This window comes from Pteropus vampyrus, unplaced genomic scaffold, assembly GCF_000151845.1.
Source record: "Pteropus vampyrus isolate Shadow unplaced genomic scaffold, Pvam_2.0 Scaffold760, whole genome shotgun sequence".
Taxonomy (NCBI): domain Eukaryota; kingdom Metazoa; phylum Chordata; class Mammalia; order Chiroptera; family Pteropodidae; genus Pteropus; species Pteropus vampyrus.
The window spans coordinates 1-339 of NW_011889541.1; positions in this window are offsets into that span (position 1 = coordinate 1).

A 339-nucleotide genomic window follows, 5' to 3' on the forward strand; every position below is an offset into this window, starting at 1 on the left:
CCTGAGTGACCTATGGGGCAAAGAACAAATCGAAAGGGAAATCATAAGGGGCTTTTAGCTGAATGAAAATGAAAATATATCAGCATTGGTGGGACAACACTAAGGGACACTCAGGGCGAAAACTGAAAAATAGGGACTAATTCCCTCCTCATCCTGAGGCCAGCATTACAAGAAACGCAAACAAACAAAGATTTTAGCAGAAAAACAAACAAACGAAAAAACCAAATTACAGAAAACACCAAGCCCCCAGGCCAATATTCTTCATGGACACAATTAACAATCCTTTTAAAGTTCCAGTATGTCAGATACAAAGCTCTTCGGGCTTTGCCACGGTGGAGC